Raw genomic sequence first — 21,339 nt, forward strand, 5'->3', positions numbered from 1 at the left:
GCACCTCCTCCTTGAGCTCCGCCACCATGCGGACCAGGTCGTCCACCTGCTCGCACCTCACGCAAGCAGTCTCCCTGCCTCCCGCCGATGGCAGCAAGAGGCTCAGACACTCCCCGCATCCGGAGACCTGAACTGCCGCATGTTTGGACGGGCAGTCGGTCTGGGTGTGCACTGACTTCCTAGAGAAAGCACCGTGCCTGGTGGAGACCATTACAGCCCAGCTGACAGGAGAGTGCCGTTGGAGGAGTTGTCCCTATGGGCGGGTGTGAGCGCCCCGCCCTGCCTGCCCGCCCTGCCCGCGCTCACTGCCTCGCTAACTGCCGCGTCACTCCCTGTTTGCCGGCCCTGTTCGCCGCGCTCCTGGTCGCTCGCGCTCCCTAAGGGCTGCCTTTGAACGGCCGGGGGGAGGAGCTGACGCTGACGCTGCTGGCCCCGCCTACGCCTCGTCAGCCTCCCTCACGAGGGCTGCCGGTGCCTGGCGGCTCCCTCACGTAGGCTCGATGCCCGAAAAATAGCCCTGCCTGTCCCGATCCCGCGCTCCGCTGCAGCACGCGTCTGCCCCGGAGCCGGTCGCCTCGGCAAGTGGCATCACATGTCTGGGGTTATCATTAAAGGACAAATCTTGAGAGAACGCGCACACAGCATTTCTGAGGGTTTGGTCCTATCTGACCTGATCACATACGTCCAGCTGGCTGGAAGGAGTCTCTGAAAGCACGCAAAGACAAAGCTGATATAAGATGTATCAATAGTTCTCTTCATTATTTCATAATTGAATGTGTTTGCTACTACATAGAGAAAACAGGCTACTTGTTTATGTACTGAGCTGTAGCAGTACTCCACGCCCGATTCACATGAACCTGAAAAACGTTTCAGAATGGAAGCTGCAAAACAGTACTTCGAATTCTTATTAAATATAAAAACTATGAGAAGCTTTTACTGTCTTAGATCCGAACCAGTTCCTGGCTCTCACTAAAATCACATCACTGAAGGCATGACAGATAACATGAACCCTTGATACCAGTCCAACTGAACCTTATCGTGTGTACCAGGATGAGAAGCATTATACAAGTCTATAATCTCTATCACTATATGGTGAGCACTTGCAGTGACTAGGAATCTAGAATTTCCTTTGGGGAGGGGAGTTATTTTAACATATTTGAAGATAGACTCCAGAATTGCGTAATTCCATTACGAAAAACACAGAAATTTCTTTGTAGCCATTGTTCAATCTTTATGGATTCTCTGGATCAAGTAAAAACATTCTTATTTTTCTAGTGCCATAAAACAGACAAAAATGACTGAATTAATAGATTTACACAGCATTTCAAAATTACTTTTAATGTGTTCTAGTATTCTGTTTCCAACATTTTTACATGGGTGGGACCCCAGACCAAGGTTTAAAATTATGCAAAGCTGGGGAAATGATTTTTACATCAGACTGCAGCTTGGCATAAGAAGAATGTTTTGAAAATGAAATATTATAGGCAATTGTTACTTGTATTTGCTGCTATTGGAATGAGTGTAATTGTTATTAATAAGTAGGTAGTTTCTAAAATTATTTCTTGTTATTCCAGACGCATTCAGGCATGAAGCCACAGCTTTACATTGTCAGAGTGTACGCTACATTTCTCTGTATGGATTTTTTAAATTACTGTGTATGTGTGGATGAAAGAGGGAGCAGCTTCCTGAAGAATGAGAGAATTTGGCTACACAATTGTTTAGGTAAGTAACTGTTTTTTGGTCCATCCAAAGGATGGTCCACTATTCAGTACTATTCCAATTATTCAGCTATCGTTCAGTAGCATTAATCCTGTGTTTAACATTACTCCTGCACCCACAATCTACAAAAGAACTCTTTTTTGTGTAAGAACAATTCACTGAGAGTCATTAAAGTCAAAAGGAAACGTGATGCTCATTTTGCCTGATCTCCCAGAAAAAGATAGGTCATATTATTACATTAAATGACTTCTACTAAATTCCATATCCTTTTAAAAGAGTTTTACAGTAATGACTTCAACCAATAAACTTCATTATGTTAAGAGAAAAAAAAAATCAATGCTTAAATCATTTTTAGAGTTGTTTTAAGTCTATTTTTCTGTTGTGGTCTTTTGTATTTTGGATCGTTTTATGCTACTGAGTGCAACAAAAAGGAGTTTGCTACAGTCAGAAATCTCTTTCCCAAGGGAAAAAATGCATAGAGCAAGCAATACTTAGCCTCCCTTTTTGTTAAATTTTTCTTCGATGAATCAAGACTTCAGATTATAAATGTCAGGGGCTTTCCCATATTTCTTCAGAAAATAGCACATTTAAGCCCATGCCCGCCTTTCATAAATTCTTATTAAATTTAGTATATACATATGACAGGAAGCCAAATGGCATGAAAACACTCTGCATTCCTTTTTTCTGTTTTATATAGAAATATTTATGGGACAACATAACATGAAATTTTGTTCTCCATTATGCATCTTGGGCCTAAAAAACTCTTAGAAGAGCAAATATCAAGTTATTTAGGGCCCTATGGCATTATAAAAATGCAAAAAACATGATGCAAACACCAAATACATCTAGAACACATACGGACATTTATCAACAGTGTCATATAAATCCATTTTTGCAGAAACCTATAATACTTAACTTTCAGTATCACATTGCTCCTTTGTCAAGAAAGAAATGGACACAAAAATATTTTGTTTAAATTATCTGATTTAAAAAAAAAAAAAAAGTGGCACACTAAATAAGTCTCTGCTGATGACCAGTGCTATTTTGCTATTTCAGAGATTACTGAAACCTTAACTTCTGTGCTTACTTCGATCAAAATCTCCAGACCAGTGAAACCAGGGCAGGAGCTGAAGTGGAGTTTAGGACTTTGGAAGAAGCCACCTTTAAAAGCTTCAGCATTGCCAAATGAATCTGTACTAGTATTTTCCTAACATCACCAGTCTAAAGGGGTTATGGGCAGCCTAATCATCCAACATAGTACAGACAATACATTTTTGAGTCTTTTATTGACGAAATGATAAAAATAATAAAAACATGTAATTAAACATAGACAGTTCAGCAGAATAAGTGATTTGGTCGATTAAAACCGTGCAACATCCCTTGTTAAAATATTACCTTTGAATCCATTTATTTTATATAACTTGTGAATTTGTGAACCTTAACTGAAGACATCAACAGTCCCTCTGATACAAATGTCTCGGTGCTTGTTAGCACCCTATGATGCTACCTACTACTATGATGCTACCATGTGGTTAGCATTTTGGCAGTCGGCTGTTCATGGATTATGTTCTCCACAACACTTCTGAATCTGGACTTACTTGCACTGGCATGTACACTCAGCCTCACTTACTGAACACACACAAATGCATATATATATATATTTATGGCAGTTCATTTGTGGTAAAAACATTTATCCACTTAGCCATGTTTAACAGGAAATAAAATGGGAGTCATTTAGAATGGTGGCTATTGCTTTAAGATTTATTTTTTTTTCCTGCAGTACAGCAGATGGATGGCTATAATGCCATCACTTGATACCATGCCGAATTGTGACTGTGTCATTTTGTTAGAGACTGCTGATTTTGTGTAGAAATTTGCTGTTGGATTAGGGTTTTTGCCAATCCTGGCAGAAGAAAAAGGCTATTTAATGTGTCTTGAACTGCCATATGGTGTGGATAAAAGAAGTACTTCCACGGCAGTCATGAAATCTGATGCATATGAGCAAGTCCATGTGGCTTTGGTACATTCCCTGTCACATAATGCACCTGCTGCAATCAGGTAATTTAGATGAAAAATCTGATTGTCATAGCTCGTGATCCTGGCTGTACCTCAGTGTCAGAAAGCAGCACCTCCTTCTGATGTTCTCAATCCAACCGTCTGAACTGGGATGTGAAGCGAGGCGACGCCCAGCTTATAGCACAGCTGATTCAAATTATCCTTCTGCATCATGGTCACCTAGCAATTCACACTTTATGCAGAATATTCATGCAAAATTTCATGACATTTTACTGCTGTATCTAAATCTCACCATTCTCTTTCAGCGTAGATAAACAACATACTACAGAAAGAACTGACAATAGCACAGCCTCCAAACCAAAGAGAAACAGATGAGCCTCAGCCTAATTCTTCCCGTGTTCAGGTGTGATAAACCACACTCTGCTTCTTCATCCATTTCTTCTGCCAGCATCTGTTTCTTCTGCCAACACTGTGAGTCTCCCTGTCCTTCACTTCCCTTTTTTCTCCCCTTACTCCTACAAAAACCCAGAAGAAAGCAAATGGAGGCAAGGACATCTTCAATCTATAACTACAGTTTTCTTCTCTGTTGTGTAACAAGAGAAATTCTGGCTCCACTCAAGCTTCAGTATTTTATTCACTATTTTTAATGCAGCAGGCATTCTCAAAGATGTTCAGCACTGAACAGTTATCCTTTACAGGATACACAAATGTCACCATCACACAAGATCCTATACAATTATGTCAATGCGAAAACCACTAGAAAATTCAACTTACTGTAATGGCATTATTCTTTTCTGCATTTGCTTCATCAGATGTACTATTTCTAATTCTTAGCCTATCACACTGCAGCACCTAATTTTTGGACTTTTAGCTTCCAAACTGGCATCTGGAAACATCAGTCTAACACCTATTCTCCCCCTACAACATGTACACAGAACTAAGCACCCCAGAATGGGATCCATACCAGTCAAAATATGCTTCAGAATGAGGCAGCTCATAGGGAGCCAGCAGCAATGGGTCTGCATACCTTACTCTAGGTTGCAAAGAAGGATGTTCTGAGGTATGAAGCTTGTCTCCTTAAAAACTTTTCAACTGACTGGCACAAAATCTTTCTGGTGAAAGTGATACATCACATTTTGTATACAACACTCCCATGAACAGAGTCCTTGGGCAGAAAATGGGAGAAGGAGGTTCAGGTCCTACTTCTGCCTGAAAGAAATCAAACAGGAGTTTCCTAGAAAACGCCTGAATTACAAACCTATGATATAATTAGGGGACATCAACCATCCTGTATTAGAAGCCAGTAGGCATTAAAGTTTTGTGTCCAAAAGGAGGTTCTGCCAGCGCGCTACAGTGTTTCCAGCAGCCACCCGCAGAGGAGCACCAGGTCCAGCACAGCGCAGTCACGAAGCAGATGCTGATAGGCCCTGAACAAACAGGGGCACCCAAGGGCTGAAGCTTTCTGAGGGATTTCAAAGAAAATAACGACTAGTCTGTAGAATTAAGCTGCCTTCAGCACTTCTTGATAGCTGAGCAGAAATTTTCAGGACTGTAGCTTGGATTTAAACTCAGTACCTCTGCCTAAATCCCACTTTGGGATGTGCCTCAGTGTAGCATACAGATTAGGGAAAACCCTACTTCTTTAGCTACTGCCTTCCCTGCAGAGATACTTGAAGCCTTCTATTCATTTGTTAAAAGGAAGAAAAATTCAGGCTGTCTGTAAGACTGGGACCCGGTCATACTTAACCACTTCTGGCAGGAATGTTTTGTCCTAACATTTACATGAAGACCATGAACGACTCCTCGATTCTGAATAAGGCAGCTTTCTAGCACAGAAAGCACGGGGCAGTACAAAGGCAATGAGACAGCTGGAGACAGAATATCTTTGTGTTTATTGTACACCAGAGCGTGGTACCTCAGCCCAGCTCCAGAGCTCAGCGAGCAGGGCCTCCCAGGACCTGCATCCAAGCCAGGCAGCCCCCAGAGCTGGCGTGGCAGGCACAGCTTTGGCCACACAAGAGGTCACATTCTGCTAGTTTCTCATCACAAAAATCAGTCACTTCACCCAACTGCTTCTAGGAATGCTCCTTAATTGTATTCAGCCAGAATTAGCTTTGCTAGCAAAGACCAAATGAAGCTGCTGAAGCTAACCTAGCTCACTGCGACTCCAATAGGTACAGGAACTTCACACCAACACACCTCAGAAACAACACTGGGCAGGGCACAGCAATCGACTGCAATCAGAAAATAATGTACATATAAATCTTAACACATGTATGCCTTTTCCTAGGCCTCTTCTGTCCACATAGCAGCTATTTGCACTAGCTGGTACATCAAACTGCTGCTTAACAATGCTTCACAAGACATTGTTTTGCATAGGAAAGATATGAAAAGTTAATCAACACCACCTCCCACTAGAATATATTCAATAACCTGTCACTCACAATCTGGGGTTTGCAGAAATATCCCTGACTTCAGAACACACATAGGCAGTGCTGGGTTACACAGGTTATCTGTGTCAAACACCACACGCAGCTTTATCAAATGGCTGGGTCCAGCCTTAAGCATGGACAGAATTTTTCTCCACTGCAATGCTTACTGAAGTACTAGTTACAATGCTGTCAGTGTAATAAACAGCAAGTACTTTCCTGATGGCATACCTTTAAAGAAGCCAACAGATGTCAGGAGGGTTAAACATCCTAATGGTGTTTGGAGAACTATGCTGACCAGGTGACACCGGTGCCGTGGCTCAGAGCGTGCACCCTGGTGCAGTATGAGTATCCTGGTCTTGCAGAGCTCTAGTCCCACAGCCTTTGCCTAGCTTCAGCATGTGCTGAATCTATGGATATTAAATTACAGATCTCAAGTAGATTGAGAGAGGTGACTTATGAAGAAATAAAGAGAACACAAAGAAGAGTTTGCTCAGTCTCAGTGTTCTCACCGCATAGGAAGTGGGTTAGAGTTCTTCCTAATACAAAATCAGATACTGAAAAGTTTATTCTTCTGGCACTAATGAATGTAATGGGCATTAACTTTTTTCATGCTCTTTTTTAAGGTATTAGAACTTCTTAATATCCAGCATAAGCATCACTGACATCTTACCATGACAAACTAGCAACAGCTGCTTATGTTTGTACTTAAGATACTCCTCCAGCCACTCACCTGCTCCCACCCTGCTCAAAATGTCTTGGAGGCTTTTACTACTTCTCACCACTGGAAAGGTCCATTTTATACCATGAAACAACACCAGCCATCTCTCAAGATACATCTGCTCTTACTGCTACTAGGATTTTCTCATCTATGGCTTTCTTATTTCCAATGTGTTGGATTTAGTTTAGCAAACAACTTTGCTGGAAATTGCTTTGTGTGCACTGCATGTTTTGCTAAGTGATATTTCCCCAGAGCTGGCAGCTCACTCCATAGTAGCAGATGTGCGTGTTTTAGAAAATCACTACCATAAGGAATAGCATAATTATATTTACTGCTGTTTGTTACAGCACTACATATCGAATAGCAGGGATACTGGTACAATCAAGACTCGCAAAGAACTTCTTTTTTTCCTTGGCATAACACGTATAACTACCTTTATTTCTCTAATCACACCTAAAGATTACCTGCTAACTAATAAACTTTTCTTAAGTGTAAGCCCAAATGAGGGCCTGCAAAAGCCAATGGAGGACGTGTCTTAAGTAAGAGAAGACTTCAGCTATATCCTTCAGGTTCTCCACTTAAAATTTCACTCTAATACTGGCTTCTAAAAAGGTTAAGTTATTGTAATAGATCGTGTACTTTTGACAGACTATCCTGCTAAATTCAGTGATATTTATGAATAACTTATCTGCTATCCAGAAGTTACATGAAGTTCTACAAGTATTTAAAGCTTACTATTGAAGATCTGACTGAAAAAAGAACAAAACCCCTTCTGCATTATTTTTAAGTTCAAAACAAAAGAGAATTAAAAATGCAGGAAATACTGTACAGGGAATGATAAAATTTCAAAAAGATTTTACTGAAAACATGTTGCCTGAAATGTTCCAGAAGCTCTTTACTTGATAAGTGTTCTTATCCCTTTTTGTTTCATTTCTGATTTGAGAATACATGTCGATTTCTGCATTCGTTATTTAAATTTCAATTGTAGCTCCATTAGTCCTAGATATGTTGAGATTTTTTTAGCCTTTTGAAATCTTATTCTATTCTCCACACATAAATGAGGCCAGAATAGCTGTTTTAGATTAAAGGAGAAGAAAGAGAAGAAAAAATACTGTAGGAAATTAAAATTACTTCAGTTCTCAAAATGGCAGTGCCACCTATCACAACATCCTCTTATGAATGTGTAGCATATCCTTCAGAATCCAAGAACACAGATGACAGTACAGAAACTTACGACTGTGAGACTGCTATAATTACTGTTGTACTTCTTAGATTTTCAGAGGAGGAAGAAAAGGGTGTGTGTTTTCCCAATGATGTTTTTTTAAGGTTAAACTATTCTGTACATATGTTTTCAGCATTAGTTACATTTCTGATTAAAGACGTGCTATAATAGTACCAGATAATCATATGAGTAAAGAGTAATGATACCTATGACCATGCACTAGAACACTGATGCACAATCTAACCTGGACTCTGCACTGCAAAAATATTTCTAATGACTTCTGTACAGAGCGATTGTGAGGAATTAAGGGGAGGGAAGACTTAAACCCACTATAAAATGTAAGAACAACGAAAATAAAGAAGCCAAAAATTCAATTATTTCTGGCTGTAGGTCATAGGTTCAAATCCATTAAAGGTATTTGAATTATAATCATTAGCACTTTAGGGCATTAAGAGTCTGCTCTTACAAGTGTTACTGGCTGGTTCAGAAAATATAGGGTTTAATTTGTTGGGGAACTGGGGAAAACCAAAACTATCTATAATTATTCCTATCAATTTCTATATAACTTATATAACCATATATCTATAACCATATAACTATATATCTATTGTTAAAGTATCTGAAGTTTCATATCATCTTCTGAGATAGGAAAACAGGAGAAGATGGAAAACAGATTTTACTTGTGGGAAAACTAAATCACAGAAAGCTCATATCACTTGTCTACAACAATCAGAAATCCTTTAGATGTGAGGTTGAGACAAATACTATTGTCACTTGATCATCTCTCGTACCAGCTTTTATCAGCTGGATGAATAACATGGGGCAAGATGTACTGAAGACTGATAGTCGTATAGTGCGTGAGGCGTTAAACCCTCTGTGTCTCTTGGAATGACCCATGGGTTTTTCCTTAACTAGAGGGCAATTATTTGGTTACATTAGTCAACTCTTTAAAAGACACAGCGACTGTTGCAGCTCCCTCAAAGATTCTTCCAGTGTGTTAGTGCTTACATGAGGTTTATTAATTGAACAGTTAGATGTCTACTAACGTAATGCCGTGGCCATGAACAAACAGGAGCACAAAATACTGGTAATAGAACTTGACTCCATAATAAATCTAACAGATAAAATCAAGGCCAACCATATTAAGTCTACATAATATAGCATTCATCTTTTTGATGCACATGTTTCTGACAGGTTTTAAATTCCAAAACAGACACGGTTTTATTTCAACAAACAAAAATATTGCCTACCACACTTCTGAAGCACCAGTATCTAAATAGCAAGGCACCTCAGAATTTGTAACACACACACTTTTCCTCACAAGTGTTAATGAAGCAATCAAGAGCTAGTATCTTCATTTAAGGCTGGGCCTCCAGACGCATATTCCACACATCCTTCCCAGAAACACACAGACAGTCTATGTCAAACAGGTAAACTTTGATTCTGTGATTCCTCAGCACATCTTACTCACTATACTGCTCCTCTTTCTGTGACAGCCTTTATGTTCCCTTGACAGAACTTGAAAAATACAGTCTAAGTAATAAACAGCAAGCATACCCTCCACTTTTTCCCTCAAAATCCAACCCACTGAACTACAGCCTCTCCCGTCCTAACTCCTCCAGAGCTTCTTTATTCAAACACAGGAGCGTTACCTTAAAAGGTTAAAGACAGGACTAAGTGCAGAAAAGGGAAAAACAATTAATTTCAAGCCTTCTTAGACCTAAGCAGCAATGATCACCCACATACACAGCAAAGGAAATCCAGCTGCAGGTTCCTTGCTGACCTAAACTACAGTGGTGTCCCACTAATGGATCTGTAACTGCATAAATACAGGGATTTCAAAACCTCTCCTTGGTCATCTTCAAAGGCCTTACACACAAACTTCTACTAATGGCATGCTAGTAATCTTCCCTTCACTTTATTTTTGCAAGTCTCCAAATCTTTGAGGACAAAGCTGAGGAAAACAATACCTGGAATTTATTACATCTGAAGAAAAGGACAAAGTTGATCTCATATTCACCGGCAGCATTGTCACTGATACTGGAAAAGACTTTGAAACACTAGTCTGTGGAAGTCCACTGAAAATCTTTTCCTCAGCTAACCCATGGGCACTGACTGCCGTGGCGAGCTGTTCTCTCACTGAGCAGTGAGGTCACTCACCGCTGTAGTGGCCGGAGGGCCACTACAGGAGCTCAGTTTGTATCCACATGAAGTAACTCCCTGCATTACAAATGGCACAGCCCTGTTTGAACCATTTACTGGAAGCTGTCCTCAGCCAGTGTAATGTCCTGAAGAGATCTCAGGGAATACGTGGATAGCGGCTACCTGTCAGTGGCCATATTCAAAAACCATGCCCAGGAGCAGACAACATATTAACGAACAAGTGCTGACATGCCAAGCACTCAAAGCTTCTCACCGGCGATTTTAGTGTACCAGTACAGAGGTACCATGCTGACCAGGGGCGTCTGACCCCCCCCGTTCCCTCAGGCAACTGTGCTCAGGAAGACAAGAAGCAAATATTTTATCCCACACCAACTATCCAGCATATGCTTCCCCCCAAAAAATCTCTTATTTCATCTCCTTCTGTAACCCTACCTTCCTACTCCTGCTGTACTATGCAGTCTGCCATACACCGAAGTTTATAAAGGTACCAACTACTGAGTTTATACAACTGATGACTACTGTCTACAAATAAGAGGCTCCGTAAGCCTGCAGATTATTAGCAGAGGAGAAGAAATCAAAGCAGAAATGACAGAGATGACAAGTGATGAACAAAGTAACTTTAAAAGAAAAGTTCTTACTCATGCCATTACCCTTCCCCAGGGAAGTAGAGTTACTATCCACTTTCATCTTTTGTGGCATTCAATTTTCTTTGACTAGCAGCAGTATCAGCAGCATGACAGAAGGTGATCCTCTCAATAATTAATGTTTTTTTTTCCAGATAAACAAAACTTGCACAAGACATATACAAGAAATTGGAAAAGTTAAATCAGATTCTTTTCTTCTTTAAGTTTCCAAAGGTTTCCTATTCAATAATTGTCTTGTCATTCTGACTTGCTTATTTATCTGTATTTTTCTATTAATATTCTATTTTTAGAAAATGTTTTACCCCTCTGAAAAATCTGTGTTCTTTAGATAAATGCTAACATGACACAATGGGAAGTAAACAAAATGTACAGAACTAATTCCAGTGTTCTCTATCATAAAACCTTTCCAAACTTCCCAAAGACTCAAGAACCTTAGAAGAAACTTGGGGTCATTTTGATATATTTTTATTTTATTTTTTATATTAAGACCAAGTGAAACTCAAGAGTATTCACTGGGTTGTTTTTATCCTGAGACCTTTCTTTTAAAATGGCATTTACCCTCTTGTTCAGAGCCTCAGTGCACTGCTACTATTGTAGTATCTCAACATCAGTATCACGAGAAGAATGTTGCATGGTAGAATCTAGAAAAGGGATTTATATAAATCTGAGTCAATCTCAACCAAGACGAGATTGGTCTGAATGTATTTTCTCTTTATCTTTTATCTTTAATAATGGGCTTTGGTTTAGTCCCATGAACACATTCTTACTGCAGCAGAGAACACTGCATTAGGCCACCCACCTCTCCTCTTCTTCCTGGTTCAGAAGCAATGACGCACAGCAGAAGGTGTTTGTTCAACTGAAGCCAGAAAATCTGTTCGCATGGCTGAATTCAGCGAACTTGGTAATGAGTGAGAAGTCAGTAATGCTAACAGGTGTTGGAGCACTACAGATTTCAGCTATCTGGAAATGGCAGCGGTACTCAATAGACACAGCCTTCCACCTCCCTAACCGACATGATTTTGATGGGACTTCGATGCACTGTGACCCAAAGCTGAAATAAAATGAGTGCTTCCTTGGCTTTCCGTGGGCTTACAACCAAATCCGAACTGAAGATCACTTCATACAGTTTGCGCAACATTCAACCAAGAGTTATACTCTGATCTGACAGTCTGCAAATACAGGAATATAAATATCCTGAGTATAGGAGTATTCTGCAGGAAGGGTGCTGAGGACCTTTGTTTTGGTCCTGCTGCTCTGAACAATGAGAATGCCTTTGCAAACAACAAACAAAAAACAAACATTGCTACCACGTTTTTATTCCATATACTTGTGGACTCGGTGCATTCAAAATCTAAAATGTTTAAAAATCCAATTTTGTTGGTCACACAATTAAAAGATCCAATAAAGTCTAATAATTAAATATAATGCATATTGTGTTTTGACAGTACAGGAGTTTGATTTCCACATACTTTATTTACTTTTTTGAATCAGGAAATGAATTTTAATATGCTGCAACTCAATATTTAATTTTAAACTGCTTTTATTGTAATACCCAGCAGCCTTTTTTTTATAATTTTGTGAGAAAAATTACTTATTTAATACTTATTCCCTTTATTTTATATCTTTAAAGCAATTAACAAAACAAAACATCTACTTTTAAAGGGTGTGTTCTTACAAGCAAAGGTAATGGTGTTTGGGCATTTCCAGAATTCTGACATTGGTAACCTTAAACTAAACGAAATAGTTTTGGAAAAGAAAATTCACATTACAATTTGAGCCAGAAGCAGCTTCACTTTTTATGGAAGTAGCCAGTTAGCAAAGACTGGGGAAAGTTATAGATTGTTTACATAGATAAAGAGGTTCATTCTTTAAAGCTCTTATCACAAAAAAAAAAAAACAACTGTATGCAATATATCTTCACAATGTTGCTGCAACAATTTCCGTATATGACAGCACATAGTATTTAAACTTTGCAGAGTTCTCTAATCTAAAATTCCCAAATGTTTCAGCTAATAGAATGACTCTACCGTTTCCATTTCCTTGCTCTGCAATGAAAACGAATTACAATGAAAATGAATCCAAATAATAATAATAACAAAAAATCCTTAAACGTGGCCACAGTGGTTAAAAAAGGAAAAGCATCACATTTCTGATGTCATTAGCACCCAAACCAGCAACACTAATCTGTAAAAAAGGATTAATGAATTCTTCAAAATATTGATTTTCTTGACAGAAAAATGCCAGTGTTGAGAGTGAGACCAATTTTTTCTCTATACTAGAAAACTTTCAACATGAGAATAGTTATAGCTGTCCTTCAGCCGTGCTAATGTTAGTAACAAATACGTGTCCACTATAAACATTCAAGTAGTGCTAGCAGCTATACTTTAAATAAATTCACACAAAATATCCTACTTAACTTGCTGCCCTTATAAAGGATGTGTGTGACTCTGAGGCTTGCAGATTTACTCAAGCCACTGGCAAACATGCAGAATGCAAAGAACCCTCTGCTTTTCCTAATTCTTCTTCATAGATAGACATTTTACTAGTAGCAACGTATTAATGCCATTTCTGACTCTTCCAGTAAACTGAACATAAATAACTGACATGATCGTTACTTGAAGGAAAGAATGGGGCTTTTTGAAGGAAATAACTGAGAGGGGGCAAATATGACCTCTGATGATCAGACGTCTAAGAGAGATCACGACATAAAGGACTCGCAGCACAAGTTAGTCTTTACACAGCAGAGACAGTGGGAGTGGAAACACCTGGACCAAGTTCATCGTCAGAATTTTGGAACCCATAGAACAGGAAGAAAACATAGAACAGCAAAAAGATACTCCTTGACTGATATCCTCCTCTACCCTTGTCCCATCCATTTCTGGTTGTGTTTTCTTCAACCACCAGTTCCACTACTCTGAGCTGCTCATTCAAATTTTATGCCTCCTCCTGTCTATGTCACCTCAGTTTTTCTTTTTGTCTTATGGGTATTTTTGTTGTCCTTTCAGCAAAATCACCCAGGCTGTGCAGATTTCCAAGCAGATGATAAAAGGCATTTTTCTCCTCTCATAAAATTTCAAGTCCTTGCTCTAAAATATAGCAGTACTATAAATTTTTCAAAGGAAATCTTTAACAGTGAAAAGCAATGACTTTTCCCTTGTCTCATTCTGAACCTTTTTTGCAGGGCAAAGTAGACCTGATACAATAATGGAGCAGACCACAGGTATAGAAAATCCCATCCCCAAGCGGCTGACACTAGTAAAATTACAGGCAATTGAAAAAAATAGCACAAGGCAAGAACACTCAACAGGCTTTAAACGGGGCAATCTGCTGCGTCCCTTGTATGGATAAATCTCTCTCATATGTAAGAAAGTATAAATTTGATATTCTATTAAAATTTGAAGTCTAAATGAAGTTAGAAAAAATACTGGGTAGCTCATAAATTGGTCAGGTAAACCCTTATCAAGGCGGTTTTTTTTGATATATCTATCACAGAATGGCTCAGGTTGGAAGGGACCTTAAAAGATCATACGAGTTCCAACAAGTTCCATGGGCAGGGACGCCACACACTAGATCAGGTTGCTGACACTGCCTTGATATTACACTCTACATCAGAATGTTTTTCATGTTGGAATTTTCTTGAAAATATACACTGAAGTTCTTGACCAGGCATACTATTGAGATAGTCACATCTTGCTTATTCAGAGCAGCCCAGAACACATCACCTCCTGCGTTCTTGTGCAGAAAAGAAAAGGAGGTGGCAGGGCAGTCCAACCTCTATATCCTTCCTTATGTTAAATCTAAAATCCATCATGCTTCCAACCCATCAATTCAACACTTTTAAAAATGCTTCAAATAAAAATCAAATTTCTTACCTTTTCTGTGAAATAGCCAGGTTTAAATAGGACCTTCTTTCAGAAAGACTGCATAAATTTTAACATGATTTAAAAGATGGAAGAAAATCATTTAAACCCCTTCACTCAGCAGTGTGACGGGGTACGTGAGAGCTGCAGCAGTGGGTTGCTGGCTCTTTCTCTAAAATTGAGCTCATTTCCATGACTGTACCTACACCAGCTGTGTAAAGGTAGATGTAAAGCAAGTAAGCAGGTATGGAAGTGATGAAGTTTGACACTACTATAATCCTAAATGATACCTGCTAATAGAATGCTATAAATAGGCATAATGAAGAAAGTGAAAACATCCAAGAATACCCATTTCTCTCTCTGTTCATCAGTTAAATGACTACACTCGCAACAATTTTGCTAATCTTGACCTTGATAAGCCTGAGAGGTGGGTCTGTGCAAACCTCATGGGGTTCAGCAAGGCCAAGTGCAAGTTCCTGCAGCTGGGCCGGGTCATTCCCAAGCACAGACACAGGCTGGGCCGAGAATGGATTGAGAGCAGCCCTGAGGAGAAGGACCTGGGGGTGTTGGTTGACGAGAAGCTTGACTCAAGCTGGCAGCGTGGGCTTGCAGCCCAGAAAGCCCCCCGTACCTTGGGCTGCACCAACAGCAGCGTGGGCAGCAGGCAAGGGAGGGGATTCTGCCCCTCTGCTCTGCTCTCGTGGGACCCCACCTGCAGCCTGTGCTCAGCTCTCACTTGAGTCAAGCAAGCTTGGGTATCAAGACACAGAAAAACTATCATGCGTTTCAGTTATTTTCCAAATCAACAGCCAAAAATGATAATGCTTTTGAACATAAGTGTGTATATATATATCGTATGTATGTTCTTCTCTCCAAATCAGCATTTCTCTATGGGAATTCCTGCAATATAAAGCATGTGATAATAACATAAAGTGCTTACTAACAATAAAAAGGCTACCACAATTTTCATTTTTTCTAAGAAGAATATTTATATATATCTTCATCTATATTTTATCATGCTACAAGAAACATTTTATAGAAGAGATAATTCATGTGACCTCTCAAGAGGCAACCACACTTCCATAGTGTAAAGATAACGACACCTCAGTAATTGCAATGCTGTAATAGCATACAAGCAGAGAAAATCGGCATTTGAAGTAACATTTTGCATTATCGTTTCTATATTGCAAACGATGAATTTGTTTGAACTTTTCTGTCATGCAAGTACATAATTTGCCTTGAATTTAGAAACTATTATTGTCAGGTGACTGGTCTTCAGCTTTCAGATCACAGGGACAGTCTGCAAACTTCTGGTAAGACATGGTAGCATTTTATCCATTGATCTGTTGCCATTAGGAGGAGTTAGAAAATAATCTTTCTTTTGGCTGCTTATAGGTTTTTGAGTCAGTATCTGTCCAACAGCTGAGAGCATTTGCATCTTACTTTCCTATTTAATGTAGGCTTCCTATTGGCTTCCTCTTGCTCTTTTAAGTACTGCCAATCCTATCTATCCCAAGCCTACTCAAGCTTTCCACAGGCCAATTCCAATTTCTAATTTAGCTTATCTCAATTAAAATACCTCCCTCCACTCAGCATAATACTTAATGAGTACAGTGAGGAATTCCACTTGTTAAAATGATGCAAATTCAGCAAACATGGGAACACCCCTCACTCAACCATCAGTCTTCACTGCCATGTAAAGCAGAAGGTGGGAACACCCCTCACTCAACCATCAGTCTTCACTGTCATGTAAAGCAGAAGGTGTTCCTCCCAACCTCAGGAGATGGCTAGCCACTTATCTCACCTAATCTTTAGAAGTGAACTGCAAAATCACTGGCCATAAACAAAGAATGAGAATTAGGCAATAAGAATTGAGACCAAAAAGTTATCAGCCTCAGAGGAAATAATTTTCAGAACAAAATAACGATATACATTACTGACCTAAACCACTCCTTCTGGACGACAGGTAAGTTGACAATTTCCCTTGATATCAGCACAAATTACACTGATCCCTTCATGTTAAAAAAAACACATCAGGGATGACAAGAAAAAAAAAAACATGGAAAACCAGTCGTTTCAAAATATATATAAGTGGAGTTTAGGCAGCTCATGGAATCCCTTGAGTAGAAGTTTATGTCTATCTGTAACCATAGGAATATGCATTTACCACAAAATAATAAGTACAATAGGTAAGTAAATAAAAGTAACACAGTAGCTAAAGAATCATTATCTTGACAGGTTATGACAGCCACACAGCAATAGGCTTCCTGCCATCAAGAGAGTCCCTGATACCTTCCTCGTTCTTGTGATACACATTCTCTGGAAAAAAAAATTAAAGAGACAAGCTAATTTCCAATTGCATAAGTATGCAAGATTTGGAGGTGGGAAATCTGCCCAGTAACTACAAGAGTAGTAGCTATATATAGCAAATTATAAATATCTGTAATTCAGCTGCGTATCTTTTGAATTCATACATAATACAATTCCTTAGGTATACAGCACATGACAACCTAATTTACAGGGCCCGGACAAATCACAGAAACCGTGGCAAACTGCCTTCTGATTTTATCAATGGGTTGCTTCAGAGATTATCTCCGTAACACAGATGAGAGCATAGCAGGCTATCTGCATCACTGCTGCCCACCAAACCACCCGCACAGCCCTGCTGAGAAAGTGCATTACACGGAGTATTCTGAGCTACACTACAATGGAACGAACTTCCATCTCAAATCTTCAACTTTCAGGAACAGGGAAGAACAGTTCATCTAGATATTCATTTTTCAGAAGTCAGCAATGAAAGCCAATCTGCACTGCGAAACCACTGAATGTCACAGCTGCTGTTTCACAGGCCACACTATGCCCAAAAGCTGAGGGACAGTGATTTATGTGTACATGCAGGTGCCATATAACAGACGGGAATGAAAGCCTATTAGAAATGGCTGTTACTGTCCTGGTATTTAGATCTCCTGGGACCTGAATGGTGATCAATTTCATTAAATGATCATTCTCAGCTGCATATAAAGCTTCTGTTTGAAGTAAATACACCCAAACACCAAAACGGTCTGGATGTGAGACTTGGGCGTTCACATTTAACATGCAAAGGTACCTCACACAGCTGTTTGCACTGTACCATCTCCAGTAGCCATATTTGATTTCATACTTAACCTTGAAGAACAAAATGTCTCTAGCTGCTTTATCTGCTATGGAAGGTAGAGCTTCGGCGTGAGCAAGTCTCCCCAAGGGGCTGATCTGTCCCGCCTAAGGAGCCAGAAGGCCCCGTGCTGTGCCCAGGGAGCTGGGTGCCTGCACAGACACCTGAGCTTCAACGCCTCCTTGGCCCAACGTGGCCGTGCAAGCACCCTGTTCAGAGTCGAGAAAGACGGCATGCCCAGACACCAAAGGGACCCAGTGCTTTCTACTGATGAACGTTTGCACAGACGCTGCCTGAAAGCTATCAAATCTTTAGCATGTATCACCTAGATGACGTCATACTGATCTGGAAAAGGGGCACACGAATGTTTTTCTGTTAACAATGAACGAGCATGGTCCACAATGAGACCATTCAAGTAGAAGTTAACACTGAAGGTTTCACTTGCCACCTGAGCTGTCAATTCACTGCAGAGACACTGCCTTAGTATGATGTCCTTGCTTAAAACAGCTTGAGTGCTTAAACAGGCATGAAACTTAATCTATTTTCCAAATCTTTAGTGAAGTCCTGTAAATCTCTTTTCACCCATTCTTTCAGTTTGCTTGGGGAGTTGTCCATCTATACAGTATGAGAAGACCTGATGCTCACTTCCAGTTGTTCTTTCTCCAGCATTAAAAAAGCTGCAGATATGTGTACATTGTCTTTGTGTATGCCTCACAGGCATAGTAGGTACACTACGTATAAAACAAACAAAATCCAGCATAGGATGTAAAACCTATTTACCATTTTATTCCAAGTTTTCTTAATGAGAAGGCATTTCACTGCCTTCTACCTACAATTCTCCTCTTACTCTTTTATCTCGAACCACATGTCTAATTTTATATTCCTGTCGACATATGCATACCCATAAATACACAGACTGTAACCCTTATATGTTGGCACTTTATGAATACTAAAGGGAGACAACAATGCAGAGGGATTAGTGAAAGCTGTTGCTGTTATGAATACAGAGGTTCGGTGCTCTGTGCCCACTTGTGTACTTGTTAGTTTATTTCCTTCAAAGAGGTGAAGAAAGCACAAGCACCCAAACACAGCCTGTATGCAGCGTGAAATCAAGAGATGAGCAGGAAGATGCAGTGCCATCAGTTTATTCATTCGCTTGTATTTACAGATGAAAGCTGTAATCTTTTGATCAATGTTGAATTGTAGGCATTTCATAATAAGCTTACACCCCCACACCTGTCAACAAATTAATGTTGGCCCTTGCTGGCAGTAAATTCTGGGCAGAAATGCTGTAGTAAACCAGACAAGATAAATGCATATAGCAAAAATATTTCTAGCTTTGGGAAACAAACATACAAAAACCATTTGCATTCAGATTTAAATGCATAAACAACCTACAGAATTATAATACTAATGGTGCCAAATGAACTGATAAAATGCCATCCATTAAAGCTGGTGGTGTAATATTAATACCATAACATTACATTATTAAACCATGACATTAGGATAACATTAATATCAATACCATTCACAGGAGATCCCAGTACAGTCTTCAAAGTGTACAGCTTTAACACAAAAAGCAAAGACAAGAAGCACTGGATGTCCAGTGACATCCTTGTGATTGTTATGTGCCAAAGGGCAAGGTAAATCCAGCACTAACCCACCTAAGTGAGAGAATAGACATATTTCTGGGCCTGTTAATGTGCTGTGGCTGTGAAACACTGATGTTCAGTCTTCAGGTACACGTTACTTGCGGAGAAAGACTACTAGTACAGACCGCAATGTATTCTTGCTTTAGCCAACAGAGAAAATAGACGGTTGATCCTTTACTAGATGTGATTCCCTCAGCAATGTCATTTTAAATTTATTTTTTAAAAATTACCCTGTTTTGCCATTTCTACAATCTCAAGGCTGTGCCTTACCAGTGAAGCACAGAAAACGTAAATACAAGCCTAAAGAAATTATACACACTATGTAGGGTTTCAGTCATCATTATTTAACCTGAGTACTCTTCCTTGATGGACTGACCAGAGCATTTCCTCTGCAGATTGTTTAGGGTTCACACAGTCATTTTTACGTGTTCACTTAACTACAAACTCCACTTGCAGGACAGCTGACAAACTCAAAACCAGACTGTATGCAGGCAGCAGCACATCCAGACAGCGATCAGTTTACCAAACCACACACATGAACAGGTGTCATTTTCAGTGTAAGATACAATTTTCTACAACTTTTCAAGACTAGTGTGGTATTTCCTACAGAAAAACATGTTTCAACTTGAAAACGGAAACTTAGGCCTAGCAAAGAGCATTTCCAAGATCACTTCTGTATTGCTCTAGTTAGCTGTTCCTCTCCCCAAATCCCCATTTCTTTTCCATGATTTTCACATGCTTTTGGTAGGGCTTTCTCTCCACCTAAGCCCACTGAATAGCTTATGTTTTCTTCTTTCTTTTTTCAATCTGTTATCTCCATAAACTTAGAGGAGCCGAATACTTAAATTCCAAAGACACTGCAGAAGGCAGTCGTCTCATTGAAATTCTGAGCTGCCAAATTCTCTCCCGCTGAGTCACCTGGGCCCAAAACTCCCATCCAAATCTGTGTGAAACACCTCTCAGCACTGTGTTAAGTTCTTTCACAGAATATCTTTCCTCCCTCAAGAAAGCCCATAAATCCCTCTCAGAAGTGCTCAACAGACTAAAGAGGGAAAGGAGTGTGACTTGCAAGGCACCTGTTAAATTCCAGCCTGCTCGTTTGCTCACTGCTGCACCCTTCCCCCAGTTTTTATTTACATGTTGCTTACTTTTTGTGTAAGCAGGGACCTCATTTTCTTATTTGCGTGTACAGCATCTGCAGGAAGGCATTCCATACAGTACATATAACAGAGTAACAGCTTCGTAAATTCCTCTGGAAAGTTAAAATTAAAGAATTATCCTTCTGCACTGGAGTTATGCAATTTTTTTTCCCACTCTAACAGAAGCACCTTTCATTAATGCCTACCAACACTTTCAGTTCATTAATTCTGATTCTGTAAATGGAAATGAAAACAAGTTCCTCCTCAGAGACCCCTTTTAAAGGCAATATCTCAAGTCTGTGACTATGTGTCAAATTAAAATCCTAGAGTTGTGAATTCATTTGTGAACTGAAGCCTTAGGCAGCACACATGCGCATCCCTGTAGAGACCTTACACAGCACACACAGAGCCCCCTAGAAGGATTTTTAGCAAAACAGTACTGCCCAGAAGCAACTATAGTATAGCTCAGACCAGAAGGCTTTTCCTAGTGATTTTGACACTTCTGGCATCTAGCTGGACTCTGATTTAATCAAGACCTTAATTTAATGACATTTAGGGTGGAATGAGCTTGCCTGAATACACGCAGCCAGTGCCACATCAAATACCTTATGTATCCCACCTAC

The 21,339-nt window shown here is 39.7% G+C and overlaps 1 protein-coding gene and 1 long non-coding RNA gene across 25 annotated transcripts in view; one reads left to right on the forward strand and one right to left on the reverse strand.

Moving 5' to 3' along the window:
- LOC310881740 overlaps positions 1–21,330 on the forward strand; it is a 44,740-nt gene extending 23,410 nt beyond the window's left edge. The window contains exons 3-4 of one of the 4 annotated variants that reach the window (XR_014572562.1): positions 1,575–16,482; positions 16,536–21,330. This is a non-coding gene — a long non-coding RNA (uncharacterized lncRNA). Of the gene's footprint in view, positions 1–1,574 lie in introns of all 4 variants that reach the window. The other 3 variants (XR_014572563.1, XR_014572564.1, XR_014572561.1) reach the window with 3 other exon arrangements.
- The window catches only part of LOC310881738 (uncharacterized protein), a 796,919-nt gene that overhangs the window by 448,661 nt on the left and 326,919 nt on the right, over positions 1–21,339 (reverse strand). The window lies entirely within an intron of this gene.

This window comes from Anser anser (genome assembly GCF_964211835.1).
Source record: "Anser anser genome assembly, chromosome: 14".
Taxonomy (NCBI): Eukaryota; Metazoa; Chordata; class Aves; order Anseriformes; family Anatidae; genus Anser; species Anser anser.